Below are 9,386 nucleotides of genomic sequence, written 5' to 3'. Positions count from 1 at the left end.
CTGGTACTTGGAGAACCACAAGTACCAGCATGCAGTGGAAAACCGGGCCCACTGGTACCTGTAGTACTACTACTAAAAAAATACCCCCAAAAAAACAGGACACACACACCGTGAAAGTATAAGTTTATTACATACATGCACACCTCCATACACACATACTTACCTATGTTCCCACGAGGCTCGGTCCTCTTCTCCATGTAGAATCCTCCGGGTACCTGTGAAAAAAATTATACTCACATAATCCAGTGTAGAATCAGACCTTTGTATAATCCACGTACTTGGCAAAATAATAAAACGGAAACCCGACCACGCACTGAAAGGGGTCCCATGTTTACACATGGGACCCCTTTCCCCGACTGCCAGGACCCCTCCTGACTCATGTCAAAGAGGGTCCCTTCTGCCCATCTGGGAGCGCCACGTTGTGGCACCCTCCTGATTGGCTGTGTGCTCCTGTAGTGTCTGTCAGGCAGCACACGGCAGTGATACAATGTAGCGCCTATGCGCTCCATTGTAGCCAATGGTGGGAACTTTGCGGTCAGCGGTGAGGTTACTTTCGGTCAACCGCTGACCGCAAAGTTCTGGATTATGTGAGTTTAATTTTTTTCACAGGTACCCCGAGGATTCTACATGGAGAAGAGGACCGAGCCTCGTGGGAACATAGGTAAGTATGTGTGTATGGAGGTGTGCATGTATGTAATAAACTTATACTTTCACGGTGTGTGTGTCCTGTTTTTTTGGGGGTATTTTTTTAGTAGTAGTACTACAGGTACCAGCGGGCCCGGTTTTCCACCGCATGCTGGTACTTGTGGTTCTCCAAGTACCAGCTTGCGGGGAGGCTTGCTGGGACTTGTAGTACTGCTACTAAAAACAATATTCACATTTTTTCACAAGGCTATCAGCCCCCCATCCGCCGCCCTTGGATGGGGGGGACAGCCTCGGGCTTCACCCCTGGCCCTTGGGTGGCTGGAGGGGGGGCCCTTGATTTAAGGGGTTCCCACTCCTCCAGGGTACCCCGGCCAGGGGTGACTAGTTGGGTATGTAATGCCAGGGCCGCAGGGACCAGTATAAAAGTGTCCCCCGGCTGTGGAATTATGTACCTGGCTAGTGGAGCCCGGTGCTGGTTTAAAAAATACGGGGGACCCCTACGCTTTTTGTCCCCTGTATTTTTGGAACCAGGACCAGGCGCAGAGCACGGTGCTGGTTGATTAAATATGGGGGAACCCCTGTCATTTTTCCCCCCCATATTTTTTCAACCAGGACCGGCTCAACGAGCCCGAGGCTGGTTATGCTTAGGAGGGGGGACCCAACGCAATTTTTTTTTGAGATTTTACACTAAACAGACCCTTTCCCATAGATAACCATGCACAGATCGCACTGATCCGTGCATGGTTATCCAAACTCGACTGGAAAAAGCAGGTCTATTTTTTTGCTGCTTTTTTTAACGAATCGAAAAAAAACAGACCCGCACTTGAGCACTCAGAAACTAACAGCCAAATACGAATGAATAGTGAATTCCCGTATTCTATGAAATAACAGCCGCGTTTGACCGATGGTCTATTCATTTGTATTTCTGAACGTTGTCATTCAAACCATTACGAATAGTCCAAACACTGCCGAGATTGGTGCTTAGTGAATTCCCGGATTGGGACTTAGAAAAAAAAACACAAATCGGACAAACTCGAATTCTTAGTAAATATTGGCCCTTGTGTCCATATCTTCATCCTAGGCAACCCTTACTCCCTATATACTGTACTTTCCTTTGTGTCTGATCACCTGAATCTTTCTCTCCTTTACTTACCCCTTACACCTCTCACTCCTCTCACTCCCTGCTACCCTTTCAGGCTCTGCTTCTATCTCACCCCTGTGCCCCTCACTCTCCCATCTCAGCCACATCTTCTCTTATACCCCTTTCAGACCGCCACCTCTGAACACGGGTTATTGGCACATGAATGTGCATAACCCATGTTCATGTGCGGTCTGAAAGGTGCCAGGATTGAAATACCGGGTCGAGCGACCCAGTATTCCAACTTGGGTAGCGAGCAAGGTTGAACACATGTTCAGCTCAACTCGCTGTGCGGTGTGAATGGTAGCCGGGTTGAGGTGACCTGGCACTTGTTCACTGTGTATGGACGGGTGGCGCTTGGATATCATGTGATCTCCAAGCACCGTCCCCCTCTGTGTCACTGCTGACATCACCAACCCGGCAATATGCCGGGTTGCAGTCAGCGGCAGCGGGGCGCCTGAGGTGGGTCGCACACTGGGAGCTTCCGTGTCATGCTCCAGGGTGCAACCTGCCTTAGGCTGTCTGAAAGGGGTGTTACTCTCCCATCTCACCCCATGCTTCTCTCACCACCCTCACACCAATCTCACCCTCTGCTCCTCTCTACCCCATCCCAATCTCACCCCCTGCTTCTCTCATCATTCCCCCCACCTATCTCACCCCTGCTTCTCTCATCATCCCCTGCCGTCTCACCCCCTGCTCCTCTCATCATCCGCCTGCCGTCTCACCCCCTGCTTCTCTCATCATCCGCCTGCCGTCTCACTCCCTGTTCCTCTCATCATCCGCCTGCCGTCTCACCCCCTGCTCCTCTCATCATCCCCCTGCCGTCACACCCCCTGCTTCTCTCATCATCCGTCTCACCCCTTGCTCTTCTCATCATCCCCCTGTCGTCTCACCCCCTGCTCCTCTCATCATCCCCCTGCCGTCTCACCCCCTGCTTCTCTCATCATCCGTCTCACCCCTTGCTCCTCTCATCATCCCCCTACCGTCTCACCCCCTGCTCCTCTCATCATTGCCCCCCACTATCTCACCCCCTGCAGCTCTCATCACTGCCCCCCACTATCTCACCCCCTGCAGCTCTCATCATTGCCCTCACTATCTCACCCCCTGCAGCTCCCATCACTGCCCCCACTATCTCACCCCCTGCAGCTCTCATCACTGCCCCCCACTATCTCACCCCCTGCAGTTCTCATCATCCCCTGCCATCTCACTGCACTGCCCTGCCCATTTCACCTCCCGCTTTTTCATCATCCCCCTGACCCCGCCATCTCACATGATCACATCCACCTTCCGCGTCCGACGAGCGTCCTGTTAGCGGCCGCCAGACAGTCCTGAGTTACGGGTAGGCTGCCTGGCAGCGCCGCCGCCGCCACTGTCTGCTATAATGAGGGGGACGCTCATTTGAAGCAACCACGGATTGCGGGCCATCAGCTAATGAAAAGCTGCCATTTGGCTGCTTCTCATTGGCTGGTGATCCACGAGCCGTGATTGGCTCTGACGCCGGTCCAGCGAGCAGAGATTGGCTGGCAGCTACTTTTGCTGCTTCCAACTCCTGCTAGGACCTGACGCATTTACTTGTTGGTTGGTGGACGGACGGAGGCAGAACTGATCCCGGCTTCAATTAGAAGTGGCGGAACGCAGTTCCGCCCTGTTCCAGCCCACTTTAACTCCTTTTGCTCAGTATAATCAGTGCTCAGTATAATCAGTGATCAGTATAATTAGTGCTCAGTAAAATCAGTGCTCAGTAAAATCGGTTCTCAATATAATCAGTGCGCTGTTAGTCGTGCGCCCGTTTTCCGCCATTAGTGCATTGGGATTTAGACAGTTGATGAAGTTATTGTGTCCCCGGTACAAAATCCCATCTAGATTCCATGTCACTAGGCAGGCGATAGCGATATTTTACCAATTAATATCAGTGATTTATAATTATTAATTACAGTGATCTTGCCAAATAATTCCAGTGATTTTGTAATTTTCTTCCAGTGATTTGGACCAATAATACCATTAATTAGAACGAATAATTCCTGTGATTTTGTCATTTTCTACCAGTGATTTGGACCAATAATACCATTGATTAGAACGAATAATTCCTGTGATTTTGTCATTTTCTTCCAGTGATTTGGACCAATAATACCATTGATTAGAACGAATAATTCCTATGATATTGAGGTGTTTGTGTCGCTTAGCTTAGCCATCCAGCGACCATAGTGCACCTCTTTTTCTCTTTTCTCTGCATCATGTGCTGTTTGGGGACTATTTTTTAAGTGCCATCCTGTCTGACACTTCCGTATATGTCCAGTGGTACTGCCATTTGATAAAATTTCCCGACATTACTGCCATTTAATTCCAGTGATTTTGACATTTTCTTCCAGTGATTTGAACCAATAATACCATTGATTAGAACGAATAATTCCTGTGATTTTGTAATTTTCTTCCAGTGATTTGGACCAATATTACCATTGATTAGAACGAATAATTCCTGTGATATTAGAGGTGAACTGTGGTCGCTGGATGGCTAAGCTAAGCGACACGCTTAGCTTAGCCATCCAGCGACCACAGTTCACCTCTTTTTCTCTTTTCTTTGCATCATGTGCTGTTTGGGGACTATTTTTTTAAGTGCCATCCTGTCTGACACTGCAGTGCCACTCCTAGATGGGCCAGTTGTTTGTGCCGCCCTCTTGGGTCGCTTAGCTTAGTCATCCAGCAACCTCGGTGCAAATTTTAGGACTAAAAATAATATTGTGAGGTGTGAGGTTTTCAGAATAGACTGGAAATGAGTGGAAATTATGGTTATTGAGGCTAATAATACTATAGGATCAAAATTACCCCCAAATTCTATGATTTAAGCTGTTTTTGAGGGATTTTTGAAAAAAAAAAACACCCGAATCCAACAAAAAAATTTCAGGGAGGTTTTGCCAAAACGCGTCCGAATCCAAAACACGGCCACGGAACCGAATCCAAAACCAAAACACAAAACCTGAAAAATTTCCGGTGCACATCTCTAGTATAAAGCAGTGGTTCTCAAACTCGGTCCCCACACGGTTCACGTTTTCCATGTCACCCAGCAGCTGCACTGTGTATCACCAACTGTCACATTTTAAAAATCTACAGGTGACCTGCAAAACATGAACCGCGTGGGGTCCTGAGGACCGAGTTTGAGAACCTGTGGTATAAAGCATACTTGCCGACATCCTGGCTGCTCTCTCTGGGAGAGAGAAGCCAGGTCGGCTCAGCAGGGGGCGGCTCAGCTGTATGATGCACAGAGGGGGCAGAGCGGAGGCGAAATGGGAGCGTGGTTACACTGTGACATTATTGAAGCCACGTCACCCACTCTGTAATGCCGATATTACCGGCATTATACTGCAGGGTGCGTGGCTATGATGACGCGATTCAGCAAGAATCGCGTCATCAACTGCCTGGAATGCTAACTTTACTCACTAAGTGGACAGCTGGGCAGGGGGGTAACCTTGAAAATCAGGAGACTTGCCTGCTATTCCGGGGGGCCTGGAGGGCCACCCAATTTTTGGAAGCCTCACGGCCATTCCGGGAGAGCAGGCAAGTATGGTATAAAGACAGGGTCCAACTCCTGTCACATCAAAACAAAAGTTTTGGATTTTAGGACAGCTGACTTTGCAAAAATTGGAACATGTATTAGCTATTCATTTGAGGAACATGAAAGGAGTGCCGAAAAGGTGGTACAAACTAAAAATTACATTACTAAAGGCAACAGACCTTTGTATTAAAGACCTTTATATCAAAAGCACCAGTAAAACGGAGCCAGTGTGTTTCACAAAAGAGGTGTCAACTAGTGTGAAAGCAAAAAAGATGGTCTTTACGAAATATAGACAGTCTCAAAATAATGACAAAGAGGTGTATCTTTCCAGACTGAAGGAGGCTAAGAAGGTGATCAGGCGTGCTAAGGCAGAAGCTGAGATGAAAATGGCCCAGTCAGTAGATAAATGGGGCAATACTTTTTTTACGTATATAAGTGAAAGGAGAAAATAAAAATGGATGAATAATAGGACTTAAGACAAAGAGTGAGAATTTGGTGGCGGAAGACAAGGTAGTAGCAGATCATCTAAATAATTATTTTTGCTCAGTATTCACTACAGAAGTAGAAGGGAAGGGACCACAGTTAAGTTGCAAGGACATTTATAAAAATAAGGTAAATGAACCGTAGTACCCCAGGGATCTGTACTTGAACCAGTGATCTTTATTATCTTTATTGGTGACATTGCAAATGGTATTGAAGGGAAAGTATGCCTTTTTGCAAATGACAGAAATACTGTATAGGCAACATGGTAGACACACCAGGAGGGGTAAAACAAATGACTGATGATCTAGGTAGACTTGAAAAATGGTAAAGAATGTGGCAACCACAGTTTAATGCTAAAAAATGCAAACTCATGCACTTGGGTCTCAAAAACACAAAGGCTAAATATAGTATCAAGGGTACTATAATGGAAACTACTGAGGAAAGGGATTTAGGAGTCACTATTTCAGGTGACTTAAAGGCAGGAAACCAATACAATAAAGCAATGAGAAAGGCAAGTCTATTGCATAAGTAAAGGAATCAGTAGCAGAAAAAAAAGTAATAATGTCACTGTATAAGTCATTGGTACGGCCCCATCTGGAATACTGTGTCCAGTTCTGAGGATCATATCTCCAGAAGGCTATAACAACATTAGAGAGCGTACAAAGAAGGGCAACTAAAATGGTGCATGGCCTACATCACAAAACTTATCTGGAGAGACTAAAAGATCTTAACATGTATAGTTATGAGCAGAGAAGGGAAAGGGGGGACATGATAGAAACGGTCAAATATATCAAGGGTTTTAGCAAAGTCCAGGAGGTAAACAATCCTTCGAGTTCTATTCAAAGGAAGAGAAATATTAGAACTCAAAGACATGCACTGAGACTGGAGGGAGAAATTTAAGGAAAAAATACTTCAAAGAAAGGTTAGTAAATAGTAGGGTAAATGCTTGCAATTTCCAGTAAGATTACGTTTTGCCATGTCGATCAATAAATCCCAGGAACAAACACTTAAAGTTGTTGGGCTTCAACTACAAGAGGACTGCTTCTGGCATAGTCAATTGTATGTAGGATGCTTTAGAGTAGTAAGAGATGAAATTCTTTATGCATACTCTCCTTTGCAAAAAAACTTGCAATATTGTATATAATGAAGTTCTGTAAATTCTAATTTTACTTGAAACTTTGTAAATTAGTATAAGTTATAATATAAAAATTAGTATTTGTTCAAATATTATCAGTAAGCTTTGTTAAAATTGAACAAATGAATGTAACACTTGTTTTTGCTGTTACTTAGTTATAAAATAATTATTGTAATAATAAAAGTATAAAATAATAAATGTAGTTAATTATTAAATCATACAGATGTGTCCTCATACATCTTGCCTCAATATGCCATGCAGTGGGCGTCGGCGATGCTTGGTATGAGTGAGCTGACTGGTCTTGTGCAACTCCGTTAGCAATGGGCGTCTTTTTTTTTCTGAAAATGCGTCTTATTCACATTGCTATGAGAATATGATGCAAAAGCAGCTTATGCTGATTAACATGATATGCGGCATGCCTATATTCTGTGTGCGTAAGCGACTGTATCTGCATACGAAATGGTATGCTACAGTGTTTGCTAGGAAACCACTGTAATGAACCATTTCACATGCAGATACAGCCACGATTGCACATAGGATGTAGGCATGCCGCATATTATTTTAATCAGTGTAAGCTGCTGGTGCATCCTACTTACATAGCAATGTGAAAAAAACTTACCAGGAAGCTAGATGTATGTGGACACATCTGTAGTCACAATAAAATTAATTTCATAGTAAAATGTTATTTAGTTAAACTTTTGTTTTATTTCTCTAATCAGAGCTTTTGTATATTTTCTAACATTTTTGGTCTATTTACGAAATAATTTGCCTTTATATGAAAACTGCTACACATTACAAATTGGACGCTTATTTGGACACTTGACACAATTTTCCTAATTTTGGCTGTGTAAGCCACCACATTTAATTTGAAATTAAACAATGGAGTTGCAATTGAAGTGTGGACTTTCAACTTGTTTATAAGTGGTTGAACAAAAAATAGCATATGAAACGTTTAGGAATTTAAACCATTTTTATACACTGTCCCCTCTTTTCAATGGCTCAAATGTACTTGGACAAATTAACATAAATCATAAATAAAATGCTAATTTTAATAACTTTGTCAAGAACTTTTTGCAGGCAATGACTGCCTGATGTCTGGAACCTATGGATATCCCCAAATGCTGGGTTTCTTCCTTCAGTTGTTTGTTAGTGGGTGTTTCTACCTTTAGTTTAGTCTTCAGCAAGTGAAATGCATGCTCGAATGGGTTGAGATCAGGCGATTGACTTGGCCATTGCTGAATATTCCCCTTAAGAAACTTTTTGGTTGGTTTTACATTATGTTTTGGGTCATACCGTTCAATTAACTGCTGAATTTGGCTGAATCTAAGCAGACAGTATATCCCTAAAAACTTCAGAATTCATGCGGCTGCTTCTGTCTTCTGTCACATCATCAATAATACTATTGATCCAGTGCCATTGAAAGCCATGCATGCCCATGCAATCACACTGCCTACACTGTGGAATTAGTAAATGTGACACACTTCGTACAAAAAAAAGCACTGGGGACACATTTCCAATGTATGTGCTGGAGACACACCTCCCACTAATGTAAGTGCTGGAGACACACCTCCCACTAATGTAAGTGCTGGAGACACACCTCCCACTGATGTAAGTGCTGGAGACACACCTCCCACTAATGTAAGTGCTGGAGACACACCACCCACTGATGTAAGCGCTGGATACACACCTCCCACTAATGTAAGTGCTGGAGACACACCTCCCACTGATGTAAGCGCTGGATACACACCTCCCACTAATGTAAGTGCTGGAGACACACCTCCCACTGATGTAAGCGCTGGATACACACCTCCCACTAATGTAAGTGCTGGAGACACACCTCGCACTGATGTAAGCGCTGGATACACACCTCCCACTAATGTAAGTGCTGGAGACACACCTCCCACTGATGTAAGCGCTGGATACACACCTCCCACTAATGTAAGTGCTGGAGACACACCTCCCACTGATGTAAGCGCTGGATACACACCTCCCACTAATGTAAGTGCTGGAGACACACCTCCCACTGATGTAAGCGCTGGATACACACCTCCCACTAATGTAAGTGCTGGAGACAAACCTCCCACTGATGTAAGCGCTGGATACACACCTCCCACTAATGTAAGTGCTGGAGACAAACCTCCCACTGATGTAAGCGCTGGATACACACCTCCCACTAATGTAAGTGCTGGAGACACACCTCCCACTGATGTAAGCGCTGGATACACACCTCCCACTAATGTAAGTGCTGGAGGCAAACCTCCCACTGATGTTAGTGCTGGAGACAAACCTCCCACTGATGTAAGTGCTGGAGACATACCTCCCACTGATGTAAGCGCGACACACCTCCCACTAATGTAAGTGCTGGAGACAAACCTCCCACTGATGTAAGTGCTGGAGACAAACCTCCCACTGATGTAAGTGCTGGAGACAAACCT

This window comes from Pseudophryne corroboree, chromosome 6 (genome assembly GCF_028390025.1).
Source record: "Pseudophryne corroboree isolate aPseCor3 chromosome 6, aPseCor3.hap2, whole genome shotgun sequence".
NCBI lineage: Eukaryota > Metazoa > Chordata > Amphibia > Anura > Myobatrachidae > Pseudophryne > Pseudophryne corroboree.
The sequence above is the reverse complement of the archived record's forward strand: the minus strand, read 5'-3'. Positions refer to the sequence as shown.